At 42.0% G+C, this 26813-nt stretch overlaps 1 protein-coding gene across 8 annotated transcripts in view; it reads left to right on the top strand.

Annotated features, from left to right (window-relative positions):
* Window positions 1–1925: 1925 nt before the first annotated feature.
* TIAM2 (TIAM Rac1 associated GEF 2) overlaps window positions 1926–26813 on the top strand; it is a 180072-nt gene continuing 155184 nt past the window's right edge. For 4 of the 8 annotated variants that reach the window (XM_068938646.1, XM_068938647.1, XM_068938639.1 and 1 more), the window contains exon 1: window positions 1926–2091. The gene's annotated coding sequence lies outside the window, so the exon portion shown is untranslated. Of the gene's footprint in view, window positions 2092–10174; window positions 10309–26813 lie in introns of those variants that run through there. The other 4 variants (XM_068938644.1, XM_068938643.1, XM_068938640.1 and 1 more) reach the window with 3 other exon arrangements.

Below are 26813 nucleotides of genomic sequence, written 5' to 3'. Positions count from 1 at the left end.
TGATCTGGAACATAGTGAATAACCCAATCCCAAATTAAACTTACTAATTATGTAATAATGACCCTTGTCCTAGCAGATATTGCTTACACCAGAACATGATGCGGATAGATCCTGTGTGTAACCTTCAATAGACTCTTCCCATCCAGTAGTGGAGAGTCTACTGCTTTTTTTCCTGAATGATTACTTTAAACGTGATGAAGAAAACTGATGTTTGCCTGATACATCTTTTGTTTTGCATGTAACGAAAAATGATTTTATTCTCTAACAGTTTTGCAATGTTCATTTGCTTCCTTCAGTAATTATGCCATCGTGCATATTCCTTGGCAGTACACCTTGGTTAAATCCTCTCTGCAAGATCAGTAGGAGAAACCATATCTTCTGTGATATGCTGGTCATTTCAATCTTAAAACTACTTGTGCTGCATATTAAAAACATTCATAGGAACTACGCAGGTTTTTTCATTGAAAGACCATAATCACAATTGGTTGAGTTAGTTTGCAGGGCGAGAGTATTGATAGTATACCTCACTGACAATACACTCTTGTGTCCTATTATGCACAGGTAGCTTTTTCCTGATAGAAAGCACTTTCTGACCAGAAGACGCTCTCTTCTCCTTACAGACAGTGATTCCGATGGCTCCGTTTCTCACTGGATACAGAAATGTAATAGCAAGCATGAAGCCAGCAGAAAACTCTAACATAGAATGCTTTAGCGTATCATCTAACCCTCTGAGGCTACCGTGATCCCACAGGTCCTTTGCTTTTCATGCCAGCCTCCTGTAGAAATTCACTTCCATCCATAGTTTTGCTCCTCTGACACAGTGGACCTAGCTGCAGACAGGGTAAAGCTTGTCTGTGTAGGAGATGAGACTTTAAGGGCGGGCTGTGGCATGAGAAGGCTGAGAACCACCACAAAGTTTGCTATGCTGCTCTCCAATTCAAAGAACGTTTTTGATCTAGTCTTTAGATTAGAAATGCATTGTTCCCTCGCACCCTTTCCTTTCTCCTGCTATGCTGGGTAAGCAGTCTGGAGTAGGGGCTGTTTGTAGTTTTACAATGTCTGATTGCAGTGAGGTCTCACTGTATGATTAGGACTCACAGGTGAACAGTAGTCCAGATAAACATAGATATGTATATTTAAAACTGAAAATCAATAAACAAATCAAAACAAACCAAAATTGGCAAGAAAAGAAAAAGGCAATCAACTGTCTAATAAGAAAGCCTCACTTCCCCAAGTGCATATCTCCTTCGAGGAGAGAGTAACAGGGCTACCAGCTTAACAAATGTTAGTTACATAGTACAGCCTACTAGTGAGCCATGCTCACGCGGTGCAGTAATAATAAATGCAATAGGAGAACTGAACATAGATAATTGCAGATGGTGTGCTTGTATCTCTGCACTCTTATGGTTTGGATGCTTATGGGCAGAGTCCTACCCCAGCTTTCTCTACACAGTTACGAGCATTTTAACTGTTCCAGGAGCCATTTCCTTATGCATTCTGCTGCTTGGAGCCCCCTTTGAGGAGCTCTCCCAATCAGTTTCTCTTCCATTTAAAACCTCGCAGGTCTGAGGTTTCTCATGTGTTTAATTTCTCCTGCTGCTCTTACTAACTAGCTAGGTAACTACAGGCCTTGCAGTAAGTTTGCAAATAAGCTAAAGAGAGCGTTAAAGCACAGGGGCGTTGCTCCGGCAAACGGAGGAGGACGAGAGGGCAGTAGAGCTGGAGCCCCGTTCCCTTGCGGGCGCTGCCAGGGCAGGTGAGCAGCCCAACTCGGGGCACCACCGGGGAAGAAGGGCGTCCGGCGGCTGCGAGGGGCCCCACGCCCGGGCCGCCCCGGCCCCGACGCGCGGGCGCTCCGCGGTGCCCGGCGCGGCGCGCAGGAGGCGCGGGACAGCGCGGGGCGGGGTCAGGCCGCGCTGCGAGCCGCCGCCGCCCCCGGAGAGAAGGGGCGGGCGGGGAAGCGCTGCCGCCGCCGGTGCAGGCAGCGAAGTGGAGGCAGAAACTTCGCCGCCGCGGAGCAGGGTGCGCCGCGCCAGGAAGGGCGCAGGGCCAAAGTCCTCGGGGCTGCGGCGCTCCGCACCCGCGGGTGAGGTAAGGCGGAGTCCGGCCGGCGAGGGTACGAGGGCAGCGAGCCCCCCGTGGGAGCGATGGGGAGTGAGTGTGCGCTGAAATCTCCTCTCTGTTGTTCACGCCGTGCGTGCTGGGCAGCTCCGCGGCTGCGGGACGGGGTCTCGCCGGCGGGCACCGTGCGCTCCGCGGGGCCGCGCTGCTGCGCGCCGACCTATGGGGGGGGGGGGAGCTGCGCCGAGCCGGCTGGGGGCAGCCCCGGGGGTGCCGGGGGGAGGGGGGGCGGCGGCCGCTCCGGTGTCTTGGGCCGCCGAACAAAGAGCCGCGGGCGCGCAGGGCTCCGCGCCCCGAGCAGGGCGGCGGAGCCCCGCGGCGGGCGGTGGCAGCGGGGCAGCTGTGGCGCCGCCGCCGCCGCCTTTCGACCCCGTACGGGGGCAGCAGCCCGCTCGCTTCCCTCCGCTGCTAGGAACCGGCTGGGGTCGGAAACGCGCCCCGGAGCCCGGCGGGGGGCGGCGGGGGCTGCCCCGCGGGGTGGGCTGCGGAAGCCCCCGGCGGTGGCCGGAGTCCCGGGGGCTGGGATGGGGCCGTCGGTGACAAACGCAGTGGCTGCAGCTGCCCTGTTCCCTGCCCCGCTCCCCCCTTCCCGCCCCCCGCCCTCTGCCTGCCCCTAGCTGGGGATCCGCTCGCTGCCACGGGGGCACCCAGGCTCCCTCGGAGCCTCTTCAGCAGGTCAGGCAGCTGCTGCATGTGTTTGTTCACGCCGTGTTTCCTAATAAGTAATTTACCTGAAGACCTCACTCTGTCACAGGTACTGGTTGAGACACAGGACTTGGCAGTCTGAGAAACCACAGGTCAAAATTTTACTGAAACAGAAAGGTTTGCCATTGCAGATCTTGATTTAAAGATGATTGGGGGTGAGCTTTCAACACATGAGGTAAAAAGAGAAATAACATAGTTAGCAATGACAACTTGCTCTTGCCCTTTCCAAAGGGATCTGTGCATACAAACCCAAGGGGGTCATCTGGCCCTGTATGGGCTTGGTGTAGTAATGTTCTGTACACACCCAAAACTCCCCATTGAGAACAAGTTAGTAATTTGCTTTAAGTTAACACTAGGATTTATGGTCGTTCTCTTTAATCAGCTTTCAGTAAAGTTATACAGGAAAATCCCATTGGAACTGTTGAGATCTTTGTATATGCAAAGAATGTAAAAGGAAACTGGTATTTTGTATGACTTTTTTTACAGTACTTTACTTAGCAGTGATGTCCTTTTATGTCTTTTACACAAGTGAAATATACAGTTCTGGGCCTCAGTCCTGCAAGGACTTCTCTATGGTTTTGCAGTTTGCTTCTGTGAACAGTCCCCATGGGAGGCATCCCCCTGCTCCCGGAGAGGATTGCTTCTCTGTAGTCGGGGGAAATACAGACTTTCTCACTCCAGGTGCCCTTGCATTGGGATGGCTGGAGATCCTCAAGCTGCTCTGGTTCCATCCCACCTTCTCCCTTGTGCCGGTTTGTCTGACACCCTGGAAAGCCAACTCGGGGAGGTAATGTGGCAGAAAACTAATCTGGCCCAAAAGGCGCATTAGTTTTCTACCCTTTCAGCTTTCGAGGTCAGGTTCGCTGTGAGTGCTGCAGAGCCCCAAGGCCAGAGAGGGCAGGGAGATGCGGGTGGGAATGGGACAGAGAGCAGCACTGTTATCTCCTTACTGTCAGTAACTGTCAGAGGAGTGTAGCAGGGCTGAAACTACAGTGGCAGGGTGTGGTGTTACTTTGAGTGGTTTAAACTGGCATAACCTGGCACTGCCCTGGCTGCTGGTTCCCACTTCTACCTCTTCTCCCCCCTCACGCCAGCACTTAACGTTGCCCTGCAGTGAACTGGATCTAGGAACTGAGCAAAAACCAGATTTAATTGTAACCTGGATCATTTCCATCATCTGGTTCACTGGGGGGTAAGAGAAGAGGAAAGAGGGTGTGAGGAAGGTAGGGCTGCTTTTTCAAGCTGGCAGATTTTGGTGTTGCTGCCAAAACTGCCCGTGGAGCTGCAGCATGACCGTAGGTGCTCTGAACTGCCTCTCCCCTGTTGGAGCCTGTTGTAGTGATTCTGCGTGTCGCCTAGGGAGCCTTACCTCCCTGGGTAAAAATGAGCCTTTGTAAATTACTCCATTAAGCTTAATGGAGTAGTTGTAACAGAAAAATTAAGCAAGTGCCCAAGTGTTTGCATAACTGTTGCTTTGGACAACAGTAAGCACCATAGGTAGCGTAGCAGAACGTGCAGTGTTTTATAAAAATAATATTAGTTTGCAAGCTCCTCCAGGGAGCCGCTGTTCTTTACAGAATGCGTCTGTCTAGCACTTAATACCAGGGTGAGTTAGAAGTTTTAAAGGCTGTCATGACACATATAGAAATAAGTAATTATCACGTGGGCTCGTGACAGTTATGGGTGCTGATCCACCAAGTCAAATATGCTGAGTATGTTTTTCAGTCCTGGTGCTGGCTGAAAAGTAGAAACAGGTTCCCAGCATACAGCAGCAAAGACTGCTCCAAAGATCTCCTGCCAAAGATGAGGAATCCAGCCTTTTCCTTCCTAGTTACACTATGCCACCATGACCCTTGCGCTAGCTCCAGTGGTTGTGCTGTGAGTCAGGTCAGGTCACTGATCAGGCTGAAAATCAGTTCTTCCCACAACTAAAAAGGCCACTTATATACTGACTCCTCCTGTTTCAACATCTGTAATAGTGTGACCTCAAGGCAGGAGGTGGAAATATATGACTAATGATGGTCCTGTTTTCTTTTTCTTTTTTCTTTTTTTATTTAATAGCCAGATATGCTTCCAAAACTTGTTTTTGTTATCCAGGTAGGAGCTATTCCCCTGTCAGCTGGTGGCGTACCACCAGCCGCTTGTACTCCTGAGTCTACTGCTGAAGACCTCAGCTCTGTATGCCCTGAATTGCCTTCGGTGAGATCCCTGCAGAGGTGATGGGGATGCCTTGTCTTCACTGTCTGTTCTACCATGTGTGCTTTAATGAGCTTCCTCAGCTCTGTCTGCTAGTGTTTGCAGTGCTGAGTTAAGTCAGGTCTTGTGTTTTATGAAACATAGACACATGGATAGGGGGACCTTTCATGCTGCTGTGAAACACTGCTGTAGACTGAGAGGGTTGCCTTGCCATTTAAAGAGAATGGTTAGATTCTGACAGTGCCAAAGTGAAATGTATTGCTTCTGAAAATGGAAAAATAATAACATAATAATAATAATGGAATAGAAAAGTTGCAACTGTTCCTGCAAATACTTCCAACTTCTCTATGTGACTATTTTTCCTCCGTGGACTAAATTGCAGTGACTTAAAGTAACATACTGGAAAAGTTTGGACAAATGCTACCAATGAGATTATATAATACAATAGCTAAGGAATTTATTATGGAGCCTGTTCTTGACTCAAAGACGAAAGATTTTCCCTGGTGGATTGTGGATAGTTTATAGCTTCCTCCTCCCTCCCAAAAGCTTATGTATCGTATTGTGTAACCACAGGAGTATATGCTTACTCCTCTTCAGCAAATGGTTTGTGAGGCCTTTAATAGCAGTTGTAATGCTTGTAGATTATTGCTTGGGATAGCATAGCTGAAAATAGGTTTTATTGTCAGTGGCAATTAAAATATGAGCACTCTTCTATTTTTTTGTCTCCGTTTCTTGTGGGCCATGGTACAGTGTTCCATTGTCTGGATTTAGAAGTGTTTCTGCTGTATGTAGACTTTGAGATAATGATTGAATAGGTAATCTTATTTTCTCCTTTCTCTCTTTAGAATTCTCAGTTTCTCTGCTTATTGTGAAATCAATTTTAAGAGGAAAGAGTAATAAAATAAGAGTAATAAATAGATTGCTTTTTTTCCTCGATTATTTTTGTCACATTTACCATGAATCAAATATGCTGTGGTATGCATTCTGCAAAGCAAATAGATGATGTTCAGAAACCTTAAAACTTTTGAGATCACTGGGAGGATTACAGCAAAGGAAGTAAATTTGCTTCACATTAGATGTAATTCTGATCACTTACGTTTATTTTTTTCATTTGTTTTGTGGTTGGTTTAGCACTTTTTTTTTCTTGCACAAGGTTTCATATTTTTAGGGTACATATGCTTATCCAAAACTCCAAGGAAGTTGGGCTTTTCAGCAAACAAAAGTGGTATAACACTAGGGGGATGAAGAGTGAGAATAAAACCCTCACCAGGTGCTTAACAGATGAGTCAACAATGTATTATTTTTTTGTGGGCACGCGGTATCTTACTATTGGTACCAGGGCAGCTTGTGTTTATAATGCTGAGTACAAAATAGTAGGCTGCCTCCTCTTTGCACGTGGGTTCCTTTAACTGTATTATGTTGTCACTGTATTTGGGTTTAAGAGCTGCGGAGTTACGTAATAGCCTTACTGTACATGTGTCTATAGGTTGTCAAATTTGACTTTGATAAATTATGTCCTGCTGTAACAGAAAGTGTACAAATGATCAGAGAGAGCCTTGATTTTTTGAATGAACTTGCTGGGATGTGATTTCCTTTGGCTTAGTTTTGAGGGTTTTTAAAAATTTTATCGTCCTCAGTCACAGGAGCTTAATGCAACTGAGCTGCAGCTGCCCATCCGCTACTCGTGTCGTTGCCGTCATTTTCTAAGTGGTGGGAGAAGGTCTCAGCGGCCCTCTTGGCTGTCTTGTTGCCTAGTTCTCCTGCATGGTTTGCTAATGTGGTTTCATACTTGCTGGCCTGCATCTTAATGGAGTTTTTCAGCCCCGTTAACTGATTGTGATAACTTTTGCCTGTCTAGACAGGGCCTTACTGTGTCTGATTAGATCCCAGCCTTGTGGTGTATATCACTGCCTGTTTCTTATAAATGCGAAGAAGAAAAAGTTCACATTAATAGTGCATAGTCTGTGTTTTGCTTTATAATGTTAGTATAAAATGTTTATAGATGTTTACTTTTTGCCTGGAGGAAAATAGTTTTAGTCAAATGTATCTAGTATGCATTTAGAAATGAACTTACAATCTTCAGTTAGGATTAAGAAGACCAATGTTCTCTTTAAGGATATTAATTGGGACGTTACCAAAATAAATTGCAAAAATTTGTTGCTCATTGAAGTCAGAAACCTTTTCTTGTATATTGTTAATACATTCCTTTTTCTGTATCATTAACAGAAATTAAAAGCAAGAGAAATGAAAAATTGACTGATCTTGCTGCTTATTTTCCTTCCTTTCTATTTTTTGGAAGTGAAATGAAGTGAATTTCAACTTTGTCACTCAAATATTTAAGCACTGCAGAGCAAAGTGTGTGTAGAAATAGTTTCCTATTGTAGTAAAAAAAGATAAATTTCTGTATTTCTGATTGGCTTTAGAGAGGCCAATCTTTACAAAATATAAATTTTGAGATAATTTAAGGTGATGACAGGGTCTGCCTTCTCTTTTTTCCCCCCCTTCCTTTCCTCAGAAAAACAGAGATTGAGATTTTGATGTCTCTTGAATTAAAAAATAGACAAACAAAAAAACCCACCTTTGGAGATGAGTTTTGATCCTTGATACATAGCAGAAGATAGTACAAGTGTACATGCTTTTCAATAGTCCTTACTAGTTAATATTTTAAACCCTGTATTGTGGTAATAACCGCTTCTGTTTTCCTTATACTGTTAGAAAAAACTTAAGGAAAGGAAACACGTCAAGAAGGTAGCAGGCCCTTTCGGACCATTGCAGGAACGGGGAAATAAGACTGTAGTACGTTCTCTGGAGTTGGGAAAAGCAATTGCAACTGAGCTGGTGTGCTGTGCCTGCCCAAAGGAAATTCCTACTTTATAGCAAGAGAGTGGCCAAGGACCAGAGCATATTATTCTAATTAAATCGTTTTGATTGCATCATCACCATCCTAAAAACAGTGTGTATTTTATCTAAATATAAAAATGGGATTTATAGATGCATTCTGCAGGTATACTGTAAAGAATTTAGATTCCTATGTGCCATAATGTCTCCGTAAGTTAATGCCGTACAACTTACATTGCTGACTTGTTTTGATATTAGTCGCTTGAAAATGCTCTTAAAAATTATTTCTCTTCAGGGAGAGGAGGCATGCTTAGGTGCATTAACTGTATGCAGAATTAGTTTCATTATGAAGCACTACAAGATTAGTAAAGTAGCTTTTAAAAGGAAACACTAAATTCAGCTCTGCACAGCTTGGACAAAGATAGAAAAACATTCACCTCTCATTTTAGTTCAAGAAACAAGCCTAGTGCAAAAGGATTGAGTTCTGAATTTGGTGTTAACGTTGGTGTAGCTGTACTCCAGTTGCAGAGTATTTATTTAGGCCAGCTGGTACAAAGTTGATCTTGACTGTAGATACAAGCTGCCTATAGTTACAGAGAGATCACGCTTCAAGTTGGTAGCGGTACCAATAGTTGGCTTATAATTGTCATGATTTCCAATAGAACTTTACAAAATAGTGTGTGGTATTTGGCAGTGTCAACTATATAATTAACCTGTGTGATGATTGTATATATGACAGCAGAAAGAGGAGAAACTTGAAGCATTAAGAGACCATTGTTTGGAATACAAAGCTTGTTAAGTAATTATATGCTCTCAAGCTTTACCAAGTGACTACAAAGCATCTTATTTAAAAAAAGAGATTTGAAAAATTGTTAAAGTTATTTGAATTCTTTTCTTTGGTTTTAAACCAGCAAGAATGTCTTATTTGGACTAAAATATTTTGTATACGTTCCCTTTTAAAAAATTTACTTAAAGATGTACGAGTTTTCAGTGATGTGACACATTGATTAGTTTCAGGCATTTCAGACTGAAATAATTAAGTTGAAACCACCAATGATTGCATGTCTATGGTGGGCTTGACTTGCTGAGAAGGTTGATTTTCTAAAATTGTTTTCTTTGTAGTGCATGGGGTCTCGGTAGTTTGATCCTCATGCTTCTAGCATTCAAGGTGTGTGCAGTCTGATGTTCACCTCCATCCTGCTCCTCACCAGGAGCAATTACGAGATAAAGCTCAAAAGGATTCCTTTTCTGTGAGCTTTTATTTCCCCTTACCAAATAAATGTGTTGCTGACTGTATATTCCTCTCCAGTTGCCTATCATATTCCACTGTCTGGTAGAAGATAGTGGAATAGGATATATGGGAGATGCCTGCTCCTGCTTTTTATTCTTCCTGTTATCTTGAATTCAGCATCAGCTTTGGAGAAAAGTGCCAAAAAAGGGAAGGAAATTCCTAGGCTGCTCTATACATGCAAGCAGAGGTACCTTGTAACTGAAAGTCCAGTAAATTTTTCTAGCTTTTAACACTTTGATTCTCAACATTTAGGTCAGTAGTTTTGTAGGAGAATACATCCTCTGTTCTATTGCATTGCACTTGTATGCAAGGACTGAAGCTTCAATTCTGCTGCTGCTGCTGCTGCTAAAGTATGGAAACTGATGGTGAAATAGATAGGTTGCTTGTTGTTTGAGATTCATTTTCTCTAATGAAATAAATCAGTGTCACCTAACAATAACGATTTCAGTGTAGCTATTTATCCACATAACTGTGGTCCCCGTTTGATATATGGAAAAATATTAAGCGCTGCTAAGTGCTATTATACTTTTTCATTATCACAAAGCACAAATAGCACCTGAAAAGCTAAATTATTTTAAATAATTATTAAGTAGGTTTTTTTTTAGTAGTGTAATTATTGTTTTTTGTTGTTGAATCCCTCTTCCTCCAAGTTTTCAAGGTCTGGTGTTCATGGTCTTGCTGTGAATCTTTTCCCCTCCCCTGCTCTCCTCTCTTTAGCAAGAGCATCGTTTTTGTTGATAAAAGGAAAAACTTTTATCTTAGCTAAATGCAGTTGGTCTCATGCAATGAGGGGACCATTTTCAAGTTGTATCACAGTTCAGTAGCTAACAGCAGTACAAGGAAATATCTGCACAATATTCTGAATACTGTGGATTTTAGCCTGCCATATCGTGTTTTCAATTTTTATTGTTTGTAATTACTATGCAGGCTTATGGTGTTGTGTGCATGAGTGACTTAAATTTATTTGTCCCAAACCAGGTCCAGATCCACACCACGTTACTAAGATTATTAAGAGTCGTCTTATCGCTGACAAAGCGATAGAAGTATTGCTTTAAATTCACCATTGCATTGACGTTTCAAGGAGATAAAATGATGTGAACTTTGATTCTCAGCAATCACCCTGTAGGCTACCAACTTGTGTTGGCGTTCCCGCCTTGGTGAGTCGATTTGTACATACAGTCGGTATGTTATTGCTAATAGCTATCAAATCCCATGCAGTATTTTGGTCCTACCTATGCTCATTATGAACAAGGAGCTCCTAGTCTGGCAGCAGGTAGGCAAACGGTGGGGTACAGGGCAAATAACTGTTACGTTATGAAACACTTGAAAACGTGCAATAGACAGCAGCAAGGCCTGACTAACAGCTACAATTGCACCATTAGGAAGTACCTACATGTACAGAGGAGCCTTGCAGTCTACTCAGAGTTGCTTTGATTACTTCACTGGGTATTGTGGACACCTGAACCCCAAGAAAAATATTGTATATCTGATTACTTCTCCAGAACCAACCTCATAAGAGCTATCCCAAGTACTTACATGCAATGCATCTTCCTAAGGACCAGGTCAGATGAGGTTTGCATTCAGATGATGAAATCTGTATTTTCTTTTTCTTTCTTTCTCTTTGTCTAGCCCAAAAAGAAGTAGAAAAAAAGAAGTAGAAAAAAGGAGTGCTGTGCTGCTTTTTCCATTATTGAGAGAGAGACTTCATCACAGCATCTTTGTGAAAGAGTCAGTCCCTATCAGTTACTTTTAAAATCTAAAGCAGGTGCACCCTTTCATCAGTAGTGAAGACTCTACTTTTTTACTTAGCCCTGTAAACAATACAGTTATGAACAAAACAAGTGTTTTTTTTTCTTGGTTTTGGTACTGACATAAGGTATAAAATTGCACTGAAATGACAAGAGGAATATAGAGCAAAATAGGAAACTTGGAACCAGTTTTCTTGTACTGCTTTATTTGCTGAGGTGCTCCTCAGTTACCGGTTGCTTAACTTGTGGAGTGTTTGTTTCTCCAATAAGCAAAGGTTTTGTCTACCTTTGAAGGTGATATCCATTTTATAATATAGTAGAAGGTCCTCAGAAGAAAGCTACTAGATTAGTGCAAGTATTGTAGTTTATCCTTCCCATTGAAGTAGGCAGCAATTTAATTATCAGTATTGTCTAATGAAGGAAAAGAAAGATTTAGCTATTACAGTAGCATTATTGATGCTTGACGAGTGATGATAGCATCTTTAAAGTAATTTTTTTCCTAAGCATTGTAGCTTTTTGTTAAACTACTGAACCTGAATCTTTCAGAAATCTTTTCCTTCACCTTTTCTGTCTGCTGGGAGACACCCTCTTAGACATCATCTTTCTCCCTTGTGTTTCTCTTGGATCATGACAGCTTCTACATTTGGCCGTGGAAAAGACATTTCCCATAGCGGAGAACTACAGTAGAAAAACAAATCGCTGAACAGTTGCGGTTCTCTTGTTTGACAGTTTATGGAGCAAATGCTGGCTATGCACCATTTAGCATTCTCTAAGACAAAGTATCCACACAGTGCTGCCAATTTCATTATAGAGCTGCACCAGCTACTTTTAAAATTTGGTCCTGTTTACATAGGAATTTCAGTTTTACTACCATACGCATCAAAAGGTTATTGTCTGCACACAGAGAGTCACTGTTTTTAGCAAATCTGCCTATAAATCTAAGTACCAGTAATTAAATGGGAGTCTGAATACCAGGCAAGGCATAAAACTGAGGGTCTCCCTATGGATTACAAAGTTATGCTTAGCATGGGATGGTTTTAAACAGTTATCAGCCAAAAAATATTGCAATTCATCATTAGGACGTACCTTTCCATAAAACCAAAAGTTAAATTTTAACAAAAGGAGAGAGACGACTCTAGGAATGAAACAGTCACCATGAAGTGATGATTTCTTTTTCCTTTCAAAGAAAGGTAGCTGGAATTGGCACTGCTTTTCCAGTTCACAACACGTATGGAAATAAAAGCTGGATGCCTGGGGATGGTGTTGGGAAAAGTACGTATCAGCCACACGCTGGTATTCCACGTTTGTGTGCTTTCTCCCTTCGCTCCCGTTTTAATGGCCTGAGTTCCACAATAGGAAATCAGCAGGTTGAGAAGCAGGCTACAGAGTTCACATACTATACACATGAATTATATGTCCACAGTGTATCAGGCTGTGCCAGAATCTGTCTACAGCCAAGGCATAATGTATAGCAACACTCTTTTAATGAGGAACATGCATCTGTTACACGTTTAGCAGAGGATATTTCTGGAGCAGTGTTAAGAAAATATGTTTTGGTTTTACAGTCTCATACCCCTCTGTCTGTCTGTAGAGATGTCATTTTTGAGTCAAAGACCAGACACAAGACCTTTCAAAGTCTGCAAGTCTTAAAACTGGCTAGGAGCCTGGTAGCTATACCTGCTATAAACACGGCATAATTCTGCTCTTCCCCTTCTTCCTGCTCCCCTGCCCCCAACCAACTAAACGGACGCGCTGTTCGGAGGGTTGTTGGAAGTATTTAACTTGACATAAAAATGCTGTTTTATTTAAGAACTTTTGTGGGACTTGTAATGTCCCAATTTTCAGTAGAAAAGTTGTTGTAAAACAATGTAATTCAAAATTAAAGCCAAGTATATTGGTTTAGTTAGATTCTTGTTTCAACGCCTTTCACTGACTTATTTGGAAAACTTTGTTTCTGTGTGATATGTGCGTGAATCAAAAACTAGCCTGAGATGTTCTCCATTAGAGTGATAATGCAAATGATTGGCGTGAATTGAAGCAAGACCTAAGTCCAGGCTTGAAGCCAAAGGTGTGAGTGTGTCTACGAGTCCGTCGGTGCGTTAAGATTTAGGCGGACATGAACTAGCTCTGTCTGGGCTCTGAACTAGCATGCAGCCCTGCGAACGCTGCCAGCATACTGCTGAGCCCAAGCTAATGGCACAAGGCTAAAGGTGATCTGCCTGCTATCAGCAGAGCTTATTGGTTTGGCTTGGAGCCATGCTAAGTATTCAAAAGGCTTTTGGTTTTCTCTGAGTGTGGGCTGAAATTGCCCCTGTTTAGACCAAGTTTGAACATGGCTGTATAATAACCTGTAGACATAGCCTGCGAATCCACATCTTTGCGGAAAGGAAACTTGCATCATTTGATATCTTGCCTCTCTTTGCCTGTGAAAAACAGTTTAATTGATTTTTTTTTTTTCTTCCTTGCAAAGCTTGTCCCACTATTAAGAAATATTAAAAGACAAAGAAGAAGCAATTAGTTTCTGATTTGGTGGCCAATCTGAGTCCAAAACACCAAAAAGAGATCTTTTTCTGGTAGTGTTTTTAGTTTCTTCACGAAACTTTTTTGAATCATCAGTCTTTGAAGCATCGTTTGCAAGTAGCATGGGTAGGAGATGCAAAGCTTTTGAACTTTGCCTGGTGCGATGGCTCCCTTCCCTCTCTGCAGTTCTTCCTCAGGATCTGACCCGAGTTCATGGGACCCCATCCTTGGGAGAAGCTACTTCGTTGCAAAGAAGTATTTTCTTGAGCGCAGCGTACCCAGTAAAGACAAAGAAGAAACGTCTTCCTTTTCCTCCTCATCTTACTAGTATAGACTAATTTTATCCAATACTCTGAGGTTTCTTTTGTTTTAGAACCTGAATTGTACCAGTCTAATGTACAGAGACTGCTTTTGATAAAACTTTATGCTGCTCTACTTTTGGAAAGGAGATGGCTGTTGCTCATACCTCAGTCTGACCTGAGAGAGTTTTGGAGGAAGATACAAAGGTATAAGCAATTTTGCTGGTGTCCACATCTATTCGTACTAGGGGCCCTGTCTGCTTCAGGCATGCCTGGGTGGCATGTGCACGTGGATACCTCTGGGAATGGTTGCCAGACCCCTGGAAGAGGGAAAGGAGGAGCTGAGGAGAGCTCCCGCGTTGCATGCTGAAACTCTGTGTGTAGAGAAGAGTTGCACACCTCCTGTGTGCAGGAGGTTGCAGACAGAGAAAGACATCATCTTCTTTAGGAATGCTGGTCAAGGGCACTTGTTGAAGCCAAAAATCAGATGATGTAGAATTCATATTTGCTCAGGTTTTCTGTGGTGGTGTCAGCTAAAGAGAAAATCCATAACCGAGTGATGGCATTGGACATTTTCCTATTCGGGATCCTGCTTTGTGCTACTCGAAGAAGATGTCACCTCCAAGGTGTTAGGGAAAAGGGCATTACTTGACTGTGAGTTACCTAGTTCCTTGTTTCAAAAGTTTGTCTGTGCCTCTGGTTAGGTAGCAGAAAAGACCACTTGGGAAACAGATGGGGAAATGTCTATAACTGACGGTGCTCAGAAGGGCCTTGTGACAGTAGTAAGTGTCCCAGCGTGGCTCTGCACAGTCCCAGTGCAGTGGTGCACTGGAGGAGCACAGGGAGGGGGCATGCCTACCCAGGCATGAGGTGGAGAATGTGTCCTATGGTTTGACTGCATACCCCGGATTCCTGTCTCCCTCTGCCTCACCATTACTTTTCTTTTTCAATTTATTAAGAATTCAAATTTATTTTTGAAGTGACAGTAGGATGTACCTTTTCCTTTGCCTAAATATCTGTTGAGCATGAGCCCCCTACCTTATGTTTGTTCACTGTTCGCATACAACTTTTGCGGGTCAGTTCTCTACAGATTTGTCCACAAAGTCTCAGCTCCCAGGCCGACCTCCAGGGCTGCTTTCAGTGGAGAGGTCTGTACATATGTGGGTGACAGGTAAGCCTTACCCACACTCTGTAAGCAGCAGTAGAAGTAACGGACAAAGTTGACTTTGTGGTTTTCAGGAAGTAGTTTGCTGACTGAAATATGTTTTAAAAGTTTGGGGTCCCACTGCCCAGACCTCCAGAATGTGTTGTTTATATTTGTCTTCAGAAGCTTAACAAAGGATTATGATTAAACGTAATTCCCACTTTCCTGCCATCTCGCGCCCAAAGCAGCAGGAGCAGCAGCAGGAGGAGGAGGAGGACAGTTTGTTCTGCCAGTTCCAGTGACTGCTGCTTGGCCTTATGGAAGGAGGAGAAATCTCAGGGAAGAAACTAAGTAATTAGCATGGACTCATATGTGGCTGCCACACAGAGGTGCCATGTGAGGGATGGCTTATTCTTGCAGAAGTTGCATGAGGCAAGGAGACTGTGTGCACCGGGAGGTCCTGACCGCAGGCAGTGGAGATGCACAGCGTGTACAGACGTTAGCATTAACACTTAGCAGTTGTTACAAAAATGTTTGTATGTATTTAAGTACGTATGAAGGGGCTACAGCCTTAGCTTGCTCTATCTGAAAGGAAGACGTGAGGCAGGTAAATTCCAGGGGCAAATCTGGGCTTCTGAGCTCGGAGAGCTCCATCTGCACCACGTGACGTTGGATACGAAAGCAGCCCTGACCTTCCATCAGTTTTTTTCAGGCAAAACCAGCTTCCCCCTATTCTCACCATCGGGGTATGTGATTTCAGTAGTCTCCTTTACCAGAAGTGAGCAGCTTATTTGATCATGAGCCACAGTGGTGTCCTGGTTTCCTCCCAGGCTTTGAACATGGATTTTGGGGGAGGTGTTGGACGCACCCGGCCAAGGCCGGGGGGGCTGCCAACGGCCTTTTCTTGGTGCGCTGAATCTTTCTCAAATGTTATAGCGCTTCATGTGGCCTGTTCCTTTCTCCTTCCGTTTCTCTGCCTCTGCTGCGTCCTCTCATTTCCTATCCATAGTCACTGAGGAGCGCTTGTATTTTATAATGGCTGTCAGTTCTTGTATCTCTCACCCATCCTCCCCTAGCTGGCACAGTGATAATTGAATTCAAAATGCTTTCTGTTTGACTTCTTGTCTTGCAGCAAAACAGGTCAAAATGTTTTGATGATGCTGTTTCAATGTATCAAAGTACCTTGGAATATTTTACTTTACTAAATATTTTAAGGCTCTTACGCTTTAGCCAGTGTCAGGGTAAAAATAAATATAGAACTATCAGACTTTCCCCGCAGGACAAAAATTCCATTTTCCAACCACCTCTAATTATTTCCATTCTGCTGTCTGGAAAGGATCTGGAGACAATTTAGGAAGCCAATTTACTATTGACTTGGGAGAAAATAATTTACCCTCCTGAGCCTCCTTAGATGTGTAGCCAGTGGCATGTGATCAGCAGAAAATCTCATGCTCAATGATTCTGATATTCACTGAAGGACTCAGAGACCATGAAACTTAGCCTGGATTGTACTTACCTGTACATGCAGGTTTTTTTAGCTGCGATAGACAACGGAGTACATTTACAGGTTGAACTATGTGCATGGCTGAATGTTGAAGAATTGTTAAAAATATGAACGCAGTTACCAGACTATGCAAAACGTCTCTTTGTGAAGCGAGTAGCTCACCATTCGTTGCCTGCTTCTTTCTGGCAGAAGCTTGGTTGAAATTGCAGGCTTTGGACCTGCTCTTTACAGCTGAGCAGTGATACCTCCAGTTAGTGGTGGGCACGCTCCAAGCCTCTGCGGTCTTGAAGGTGATGGTGAGTCCTTAGGAGAAAGTCGGCAGCTGGCGCTTCTGGCTGCTGGCTGTGCTGTCCTACTCCATGCCTCTGCTGTTTTCAGTCCATCAGTTGTCTGGGATGACTGAATGTGCCATCTTCTCAGCTGGCACACTGAAAATGAAGCTGTTGGCAAATTGATAATTTTGTGTGTCAGGCTCATGGGATGAGGGGGCATGAGCACATTTACATGCTTAAGTCTGTATGAATTCACTTTACTGTTCCTGTGGTGGAGCAGTTGCAGCAGCATCCGTAGCTCCAGCAATGAAGTGTGGGTGGTACTGTTAAAGGTGGATGTGCAACTCATGTACTGAACTACTGCTGCTCCCAAAGTGGATCAGTGTTTTATGGATTGATCCACATTTTCTTTTTCCAGCTTTTCTTACATACCAGGGTTGCATACATCATCCTGCATGCCACTTTAATCCCATTAAAGCTGTGTTTAACTGGATTTAGGGTTTGTCTATAATGAGTATGTTGAGGTCAGTAATTTTCAATTACAGTTTTCTGATTCTCAATTGAAAGAGGTAGTTGACTCTTTATGTGGAAAATTTAAAAATTCTTATTTCTCATTTAGGCTAGCTAAAAGATTGTAAAATGAAGACTCATGGGTACACAGAATTAGCGTTCTTAAGAAATATTGTAAGAAGTTCTTAATTAACATATACAATTTTAAAATAAAATTCTAAATGCTTTATATTGTGCTAGCAAATTGAAAAATACTGGATCTTTATATGGAGAACAGACAATTTCCCACTGCCCTGCTTTTAATAGTGCTGAACACATTTCATTTTGTATGTGATTTCTCCAATTGCCAACTGACTACATCATACAGTTTTTTTGGCTTATTCCTTCTCTGTCTTATGACCATCAGCAGACATTTTGAGTAGCATATTATAAAGCCACAGATTCTTTTGTTGCCTTGGATTTTGTCCGTTACCTCTGGTAATGGAAAAGATCCCGCTAATTTGGCGGCGTCAGTGAGCGTTGCAGAGTATGTTTCAAGAGAGCCTTTTGGTGTGACCCCAGCGGTCGCCACTGATTGCGCTCTGTGTGAGCAAACATCAAAGGGATGTCAGAGCGATTCGATATGGTTACCCGCAAGTGGTGATTCAGAGATGGCCCAGGGTGGCCGGGAAGTTATGCTGTATCCTGCTTAGAGATGAGGAAAGGGTTGGGCCGGTGACCTCTGCACGCAGGAGGAGTGGGGCTGGGCAGGCTTGGAGAAGCGCAGGGGAGGGGCAGGAGGGACCTTTTTATGGTCCCAAGTGATCTAACAGGCATTCTTAAAAAGCAGCCCAAGATGACCCTGGAGGAGAGAGGTGAGGAGTGAGATCAATATTTGTAAACAGTTCAAGATGCGCTGCAGATACTCGGATCATCCAAGTGCTTCAGGTGTGGAGCTGAATATGGGGGCTGCTGCTGGAAGTTGGAGTAGTTGGGAGGCCCTTCCCTGAAAGAGGAGGGAGGAAGGGGAGAGTGGAGGGCACGGCATCATCAGCAGAGGGAAAGCAGGGGTGACCGTGGTGCCTGTAGACATAGAGTGCTTCTGTGTGGTAAACCTGTGCTTTACGGAAGCAGAAGCTTGTCCCTGGAAATTGAGTTCTAGAAACTGTGGCGGTAATGCTTCTTGTCCCTCACAGATGCAGCAGGACTGCACCTGGACTATTGCACTCAGGTCTAGGCACTGCAGCTTTAGGAAGTTATATGATACCTAGGCGGTTCACAGTAGTCTAAACAATGATGGTGTTTAGGAAATTGTGTGCATTTTGGAGGGAGTTTGCGGAAGAACTCAGACAGTTTCGTCTGATTTAAGTGCAGTAAGTTAAGATGTGTACATCGGCTAGTTTAGCTTAGTGATAATGGGAAGAGGGATAATGTAATAATCTGAGTATTTGAAAGCTATAAGCCTTATGTAGAAGAGGTTATTACTTAAAATGCTGCGATAGATTATGAATGGTTAAAATTGGAAGTTGTAAATTTAATCTAAATATCAGGAAGAACATTTTCACAGTCAGATGTTAGAAGTAATAGAAGATTTTTTTCAGGGAAATGATGGGTGTCTGGTCTCTAGAAGTGTTTAAATTTAGGCTACAAAGAACATTAGAATATGTATTGCTGGGAGCCAGTCCTTCATTGGCAGGACTAGGATTGGCTGCAGTGTTTGGCTGTCAGCAATTTTGTCCTGATGAAATGTTTCCTGGAGTGATACACAAGGGGGTTTAGGACTATAAAACATTTGGGTTTTTGTTGGTGTAATGCTTGGGATGAAAATATCTGTCACGAGTTGTCACAGACAAATCTCTGACCCAACTGTTTTGTGTGAAAACAGGTCCTGCAAGATCTCAATATGCATAGTTATCCATCTGAAAAGTATGTAATCTAGGACCGATAATGACAGATTATTCACTAAATCTTTTGTTGTAAATGGCAGTGTGTATACTGTAGGCTAAAAACAAGTTTAAGGGGTTACTTTGAGCACTCTTTTATTGATGCTTTCGAATTTGCCATTAGTCAATTAGTTTTCACCCCCCTGCAGTTTATAAACTTCGGATCACAGTTGTGCAGGAGGGGAAGATATCAAATGCTATTAACTGAATTCAGACTAAGCCAGTTTTTAATCAGTAGCTACTTCTTATTTGTGTAAAACTGGCATAGAAATTAGAACATTCAGCATGCCAGCTATAAAAAGTAACAAGTAGGGCTGAGACATCACAAAAAGTGTCTTGGCTATTTAAAGCACTTTTTCCATCACAAACCACAATACAAGGTTTTTCCGGGTTCTGAACTATGTTTGACCAATAAATAGACTTAAAACATACTTTATTTCTTTTGAAATAGTTTACTTTTTTATCAGCTTTTTATTTCCTCTGATCCCAATGTTGATATCATTATTTCTTGCAATATTTCTTTTCTCGCTAGGATTCCTGTGTTACAGGGAAGACCGTTTCACAAATAAAATATGTTTGGTAAATACTTCAACAAGCTATGTGCAACCAACTGGTTTTAGTTCTCAGGATGGGAGTTGGATATTAACTTTTTGTTCACTTGTATTCTTCGTATCCTCTCGAGATAAGACGTTCTTACTGTGCAGTTATCTTCCTCTGCCAAAGATCTTTTAGGAGGAACTTTCATATTTTGCTGACCTTTTATTTCCATTCGTCACTAAGGATTTCTTTGTAGAATTGTTGTAGTTGAGGTTTCTTGTTCACAAAATCTCAATTCTTAATACATATACTATATTGCACTTAGTATTATGGTATGAAGTATTATCAATAATTTAGTCATCATTGGTTTGAGTAAGTTTTCCAATTCATTACTTGTGTTTTAATTGTGCGTGTGTCTGTGTATACGTGTATATATATTTTTATATATATACGTGTGTTTATATATATGTGTGTGTATATACACACACACATACAATCTTGGAGAGAAAAGACAAGAATGATTAACTGACTTGCTAGTTCACATAGGAAGGTTATGAGGGAGCCATGCCTGTCAAGCTGCAGCAAAAGTTCTCTCTAGTATATTTTTTTCCTGGTTACCGTTATACCTTCTGAACTATTTTAGAGAAGGAGCCGTAATTTCTGAAGCTAAATTTGCAAATGCTCCAAGCTAATGCTTTGACCATATAAGTTTTTTGCTATCATATGGATAAAAGACATTCCATTTTGCATTCTCTTCTTAGAAAGTTAGGCAACTGTTAGCATGTTTGTGCTTAGCCACACCAGAGTTAGCATCTGAATTAAGCAATACGTATAATATTTTCTTTAAGAGTAAATTTACATAAAAAGGTTAGATTTTTTTCTTAGTTCAGATATAATTTGACAGCTCCAGTTTCCTCCTCATTAAATTTACTATTTTATTTCATCTGAGTGAATTGGAGTGTTGTCGATTTGCATGCATCTTCATACACCGCTGAAAACTTCCTTATGGGATTTAGATCAGATAAGATTCCAGGAAATGAGAATGTGCTTTAGATGTGAATGTCTCTTAAACATGCTCAAAGAGTCATTCTATAAGAATGAAATAATGTTTGGAGTTTATTCTCCTGATTCCATTTCAGAGAAGATACAGCAACTTGACTCTTAAAGTCCAGATGCATATCATTCCAGTGCCTGCTGCCTGGTAATAATTCATGGGCCATATGTGTTTACATAGCAAGGCAATAGGTGCTGTGTAAGAAGGTCAACAAGATAGAATCTCTGACAGCCACAAACCTCTGGAGAAGTTTTTAGTGGGTTAGGATTTTGTGTCCTAGGTAATTAATAATAGGAAATGATGCCTTCACCTCTAGGCCACTGGTATGAAGGCAGGTTGCTAATTACCAGAAGTTCCTTCTGTGGAAAAAAACTTTCAGATGTCACTCACTTTCAGTGAGTGACTGTTGATACTCTCTGCTTGTCAGACAGCAACTCTCACACAACTCCTTCTGATGTCACAGCTTCAGCTGAATGAAATGGTTGGTTATTCCAGTGAGCCCAGTATATACACCACTTTAAGTGTTTTCAGTGATTTAGATGGTAATAGACTGGTGCCTGGGATTATATCCATGTTGACTAGTCTTCTTCACTCACATGAGCACTAAAACAGCAATATTAGCTTGTTATCCAGTTTAACTGAGTCCCTTTTGGTTTTATACTCATCCTGAAAAGGGAACAAGTTTCACCTAAAGTGATTTTTTTGGGCTGTTTGGTTTGTTGGTTTGTTTTGTATTTCTGCAGGTGAATAGTTATAGTAATTATGATAGATGATTTTGTCTCTGTTTCCCAGGAACATATTAAATGCGTTAATCTCCCAGAGCTGTTCCTCCATTCCATCAAGCTTTCCTCACGCATCTTTTCTTTCTTGATCTTGGATGTATTTTTTGATATTTGTTTTTAAAGTTGCATGCATTTTCATAAGTCTTTGAAAGCACCAAAGCAGGTGCTTTTTAATAAAAGCAGGTCATATCAAATTTTCTTGCCTTGCGAATATTGCAAATAGGCTAAATGTGGATAAACTAGGAAAGTGTTGGCAATTTGAAGCTATTGCCTGATCTATCTTTGATGTAAAGAAAGTTCTGGAATGAAAATAATCAGATCAAAAATTTCCCTGTTTTTTTCATCAAGGTTAAAGAAAACTGAGTGTCTTTTTTTTCCTTTCTTCCGTTCCTACATGGAACGTCTACGTTGTGTATGTATATGTGCAGTGTGTGTGAACGCTTCCCCTCCCTGCCTCTCCTTTCGTAGACTTCTACGGCACGTATTCTGAAAGAGTGGTTCACAGACTTTGAGATTTTGTAAAAAAAACTTAATTTAATAGTATTCATCCTTTTGTTCTCTCACCTCATTGCCAATGAGTTTTTAAGTAACAGAGTAGGTAGTCTTCTGTCTCTTGATAATCCTGTCAACTCTTGAGTCTTTTTCGAAAGAACCCTGGGGATTTTTTCTGAGTCTCCTTTCTTTTACTCCCTTTTGCTGTCAGCCCTGTGTTACAGCCTCTCGTTTGCTGATGGAACTCTTCAGGAAGACATTAACGTTTATTACTTGCCATGAAATCAGTAGCTGGATAAATGCAAGCAATGCTCCTGGGTACCTTAACACCATCCTTCTTTTTCCCAACCCTCTGCAAAGAAAGCCATCTTCTCGGCAGAAGCCGTGGCCTGTTACATCCCACCCATGAAAATGCTAGCCCCAAAGCCAGGCAGGCAGCTGGGAGTATTGACCCTTGCTGTTTTCTTCCTAAAAAAGGGACCATTGGGGTGCCAGCTGAGTCATTAGTCAGTTTGTCAGACTATTACGGTAACTCCATCACGTGAACAGAGAAATGGGGAGCACTAGGACTTAGATCTACTTTCAAAACAAAATGGACTACTTTGCCAGGTCTGATGGATCTTTTGCAGGTGCTGTACCTCGCTTTGTGCAAAAGCGATTGTCTGAGACAGGAGTTTTTCTCTGTTGCAACAGCCTGATGGAGAGCTCCTTAAAATCAGTGAAATCTTTCTATCAGGCTCTTAATGAGCAATGTCGGCAGCCTTTCTGTAACGCGTAGACGACTTTGCAAACACTGCTTATTTTTATGTTGTTATTATCTAGAGATTATTGACAACAAGAGCTAACATAAACCTGATGAAAAGTAGTAGTAGTAGTCATCATGTGCTGATAGCCTGCTGGCTCTGTGCTTCCGCTCCCAGTGAGCCCAGAGAGCACCCAGAGCTAATGAGGGGTGGCCGCGTCGCTCTGCTAGCTTCCAGCCAGCCGTGCAGCCCCCTCCTCTCCCTCTACCTCTGCTGAGGCACTCGTGCGCCTGCCACGCTGCCAGCAGCAAGTTTATTAGTCAGAGCAAGGAATGCATGGGATTACCAGGGTACGGTAAAGTATAAAGGGAATTTAGGAATTAAACTGGGCCCGTACGTTTCAGATTTACATCAACTCATGTGCTGGTGAGGTTATATACACCAAGTCTAAATGCGGCCTGTGTTAAAAGGGATTAAATGGTTAAGTTCAAAATTCCTTGTGCACTGAGCGTGGTTTAGATGGCTTATAGCTATCAGCATACAAAACGGACTTCCTATGTTTATTTGCAAAATTGATTTATATGTTCACTTATATTCTTGAATATTAAGATCAGGCAGAGAATTAACAGTGTTGCATGAGTGGCTGTTGCACATTTTTCACCTTATATGGAAAATTGCCTGCCACTTATCAAGCAGAAGATTTGTTGTTATTGTCACATTCCTCAAAGCTGGAAGAAATCACATTTCTCTGACTGAAGAGTCGGCTCGTAAGCTCATATTTCTTGTCATTTGAATACTGTTTTTTAATTCAGGAATTATTGCAATCAGTGCTTCTTTAGCAAAATAGTGGTGATCAGATTTTCACTGCCCTGCTGTTGAGTTCATTCCTCAATTTGGTTAGAGAAACTTACATGCAAGGAAGCGAAAGTATGTTTCTGTTTCGAGTTGTTCTGAATTCCTCCTTGCTGGCTTTTGTGCTTCTGAGGAACACAACAGGAAGGAAGACTGGGGGGGAAAAAAGGGGAAGACTTGCAAAAAGTATACACATAGTATTTTAAGGGAGTGAAAGTCTGTGCTGTTACCTTTTTATATTGTCTTCATTCCTATTGAAGTGGCTTGTGTTTGAAGCAGCCTTTTTCATTTACTTGCTGAGACACTTGCTGACAGCTGCTGGTTGTGAAATCATTAACCTGCTATGGAAATAACGACATCATAAATTAATCATTTGAGAGTGAGGTTAAATAAGTGGAAAATATGGAAGCGGAGAAGAATCACTTGTTTAATCCCTGATATCACAGAGTACAAAGTTGTATGAAAGGCTGAAAAAATACTTGAAAGGTTAAGGAGGTAGGGGTAAGGAGTGGTTAAGGAGGTATAAAATTTCCTTGTATGTCAGTTTAAAAACACAGCCTAGAAGTGCTGATGAAGTCAGAGTATATTGAAACACTTGAGCTTGTACAAGAGAGACACGGAGTGACTCGAGTGAGTCCAGTGAAGGGCTACTAAGATGACGAAGGGACTGGAGCATCTCTCTGATGAGGAAAGGCTGAGAGAGCTGGGACTCTACAGCCTGGAGAAGAGAAGACTGAGGGGACATCTGATCCATGTGTACAAGTATCTGAAGTGAGGATGTAAAGAGGACAGGGCCAGACTCTTCAGTGGTGTCCAGTGACAAGACGAGAAGCAACAGGCGCAAACTGAAACACTGGCAATTTCATCTGAACATGAAAAACTTTTTTGCTGTGAGGGTGACTGAGCACTGGAACGCGTTGCCCAGAGAGGTTACGGAGTTTCCGTCCTTGGAGATTTTCAAAAGCTGTCTGGACACGGTCTGGGGCCACCTGCTCTAAGTGACCCTTTTTGAGCAGGGGAGGTGGGGCCAGATGATCTCCAAGGGCCCCCCCCCCCAACCTCAACCATTCTGTGATTCAGTGAGAGATCAGTGTCAGGTCTGATTTGTTTAGTCTCTCGAATTAAAGAACTGCTGCTTGTTTGAAGTATTTTTAGGATTGTGGTATGCACTAGGGCAGTAAGCGCTGCCTACTACTGCTCATTGTTTTAGTAGTACATGGCCCATTGTAACTTTTTAGAGCCTGTGTTCCGCTACTCTTGTGACTTGGTGTTATGACTGTAGAGATTTTTCTATGTCACTACTTGGGAAATAAAATACTATGACATGGTAATGATTAGGTGCAATGATTAGAAAACCTGACCTGAAATTGTTGTTGCTGACTTTGCTTTCATGAAGATCCAGAAGAGTTAACTGGAAAACGATACTCAGGTTTTCTTACTCTATAAAGGCAATGTTGGCTGTATTTTTTTAAATAATAAGACCTAAGGAAGAATTCATGAGCCTGAGAACATTTTGAGCCAACAGAAACAAAAGGATAGTTTGTATGGCTAAATACTTTGAAAACCCAACATTTGAAACGTTTAGTCAAGTGGTTGCATTGAAGTATCCATACAATTTTGAGGGGGTAGGGCAAAAGATACAAATTTTTATTTTCTGTTTGCTTGTTTGTGGTTTTCCCATTCTTCCCATTTTATGGGTCACCAGAAGAGAACCAGATTTCGTATCATGTATGGATATGCAAGACTTTAAACTACATATACTTATTTTTAGGCCTCCACCCCTGGACTTTGGATTTTTGTGAACGGCTATTTCAGTAAATTTATATCTATATGAGGAAACTGGCAAATTAAATACTGTGCAAATCCATGATTTAAAAAAAGAAATTGCTATAATAGAAGGTAAATGATATCATAAGAAAACCAAGCAAAAAAGATTGCATTTTTGTTTGCTACTAAGGGAATGATCAATGCTTCCTGTTGGCTTTTGCACCCTGCAATTGGAGATTCTGGCACGCAAATGGTTTAAATAATGCTAAGTTTTGTGACTGGTTGGCGCTGCATAATACTGGGACTGGGGTGACTTAAATATACAGAGCATAGGCCAATCCTAAAGTCCTTTCTCAGGCAGAACACCCACTGAAATCACATTTAAGTGTCGTCAGTGGAAACTTTGCCAAAGAAATCTCTACAGATGTGACCCCAAAGTTATTACTGCTGAATTTCATATGTAAGCCTTTCATTATTGTGTTTTTTTAAGAATGAAGGCTTCCAATGAGTTCCAGGATTCATTATAACTTTCAATTTTTACCAGAGTATCAGCCCCTTAGTGGAAAACTGCATTATCATTGAAAAAATAATTGTCTTTCTCTGTTTTTTTGTTTTGTTTTTGTTCAAAAAGAAGTAGGAAAGATATTCTGTGGCTCAGATTTTTCTTACTGAAGATAAGCAATTTACTGAGGTGCCCAAGTTAAGAGCTTGGCCTTCCAAGCTGTCTGTGTAGGCAGTGGAGAAAGTCAGCTCCAGAGGGGATTTTGCTCAGTTAGTCTGTGTTGTCTTATGGACATGAGTTGTCCTCTCTCTCCATTAACTATAGAGGAAGCGTTAAGGTCCATCCTGACTTTGGGAGCCAAAGGGTCTTCAGTTGGTAGGTAGTGGATTTACTGTGAATTGTGACAGAAGCTATACGTAACTTGTTCAGAACTCCTTTTTAGGAGTTAGCAGGTTGCTTTTCTTTCATAAATAATGGGGAACTGGTGATGGAAGCGTGTCATTTAGTATAGAAAATTCTGCATTATGGTAGGACCCTTGTGAGGCCTTCAGTCTCTCCTGCGCTCTTACACATTGTGGCTTTGGTCCCTTCCCACAGGCTGTGAGTTTCGTACTGGGTCTCATGAAGTCTTTTGTGAATCATGATGTGAACAGATAGATTATATATTCCAAAAACCCTTCAAATTAGACATCTTCAGTGTGTGGTTGCTTGTACCGAGACTTGCTGAACCAAGTGGTCCCTTCCATTCCTTTGCTCCCAAGGCAGGGGTTTTCAGCACGGAAATCTGAATATTTCATACTTTATATTGCTAAAAGTGCAATAATACTGGCTTTTGCTATGTGAAATATCAAAGCAACAACAACCAAAAGGGTGGGCTATTAGTGTTTTAAAGCTGTTTTAATATCCTTTTATATTTCTAACTCTATTAAGCAATATTATATATAAAATATTAGAGGTGGAGGTAGTAGGAGCACCTTTAAGCATGCATCCTCTATTCTGTTATAACATCGCATT

Source organism: Struthio camelus, chromosome 3, assembly GCF_040807025.1.
Source record: "Struthio camelus isolate bStrCam1 chromosome 3, bStrCam1.hap1, whole genome shotgun sequence".
Taxonomy (NCBI): Eukaryota; Metazoa; Chordata; class Aves; order Struthioniformes; family Struthionidae; genus Struthio; species Struthio camelus.
The sequence above is the reverse complement of the archived record's forward strand: the minus strand, read 5'-3'. Positions and strand labels throughout refer to the sequence as shown.